This window comes from Pyxicephalus adspersus, chromosome 4 (assembly GCF_032062135.1).
Source record: "Pyxicephalus adspersus chromosome 4, UCB_Pads_2.0, whole genome shotgun sequence".
Taxonomy (NCBI): domain Eukaryota; kingdom Metazoa; phylum Chordata; class Amphibia; order Anura; family Pyxicephalidae; genus Pyxicephalus; species Pyxicephalus adspersus.
The window spans coordinates 24,607,083-24,608,867 of NC_092861.1; positions in this window are offsets into that span (position 1 = coordinate 24,607,083).

A 1,785-nucleotide genomic window follows, 5' to 3' on the forward strand; every position below is an offset into this window, starting at 1 on the left:
TTTTGCATTTTTACTTAGGCTACGTACACACGTGCAATATATGTTGTTGGAAACGAACGATTGACGACCGATCGGCCGATAATCTTTAACAAAAAAGTGCACACCGACTGGCCAGTGACGCCGATGAACAAGGAAAGTCGCTGGAAACAAACGACTGTCTTGGCGGATCTGATTGGGCAATGATCGTTTCCAAACTATTTTGTGTACAGTCGTTCAGTGATTGTGGATGGTTTTGAAATACAATTTCTCTAGTACATGTCACTACCTACATCGTTCAAATGATCATATCTAGTGTGTGCACATTATTGGTGGACTATATTTGAACGATCGTATCATTACAGCATGTGCAGAATCGTAAACCATACAATTGTTCAAAATAATAGTTGATCAGTCGTCAAACGTTCGTTTGCAACAACAATTATTGCACGTGTGTACGTAGCCTTAGTCTTTGTTAAATAAATAAATACACTGTAATATGTCATGGGTTGTTCATCTGAGGCTGTATTTAGCTAATTTACCTATAAAAGGGCCAGATGGTTTTGTAATATTGCTTGATACACAAAACCTTACATTTGAAAGAGGGCTTCTTTCTTTTTTTCTGACTAAATCTGTTGCATGGTCCACTTTAAACACTTCTGCTGTCTAAGTAGATCTGATTTGTCTACTTCTAACACACACCTTCTGTATTCAGGGCATATTTGCTATGGATTGTCTACATGCGTCTGTTTTCATTTATCGCTGAAAATATACACAGCAGTATAAGAATGTTTTTATTGTTTTTTCCCCAACATTATCTGCACATATTGCCCCCTTTATATGCTCCACTGTTCTTTTGTGTGACTCTTTTCATGGTTGCCATGGTTTACATTTTTTGCCTGCTTTTAAATGATTATTGGGGACAATAAGCTGTAATAATCAGCTACAGGGATGCTGTTTAATGTAATTATGCATACATTTAAAGGTGTCTAGACACTATCTTATAGCTGTTCAGTCATTATTACACTTCTAAATAGAAGGCATTATTCCTTTGTTTCCTGTGTTCAGTACAGTGTGGCTGTCCTCAGTGCTGAAAGACCTCATTTAATGATCCTCACAGAAATCTAGGTTATATATCAATTATTACCCTGATTTCTGCATATGAAACTCTGTTGTAAATATATACATAGATTCAACATTCCATAACTTCATTGAATAGAAAGAAAAAATGTAAAATATCTGGACTTTTAGGACATACAATTCACATGAATAATCCAATCCTTGTACAATGCATTGGTCAGACCACATCTGAAATGTGCAGTCCAGTTTGGGGCACCAGTTCACAAAAAGGACATTGTGGAATAGGAGAGAGTGCAGAGAAGGCTAACTAATCCAATAAAAGGAATGGAGGAGCTCAACTATGAGAAGAGATTAGCTGAACTGAATCTATTCTCCCTTTAAGGGGAGACATAATCACCTTGTATAAGTGGTCCATATAGAGAACACTCTTCCCAACTATTTACTTCAAGGTCATTACAAAGGACAAGAGGGCACTCTTTGTGTCTGGAGGAAGGGATTCTTCACTGTAAGGTCTGTGGAAATGTGGAATACGCTCCCCCAGGAAGTAGTTTTAACAAGTTCTATAGATTTCTTTAGGAAAAAGCTTTTCTAAAAGCACAGAATATAACTGGAAATTAAAACTTTAAAGAAAACAGAGACTTGATTCAGGGAGCATCCAATTGCCTCATGGGATCAGGAAGTTTTTTTTTCCCCTATTGGAGCAAATTGTACCAGGTTTTATTTTTTTTT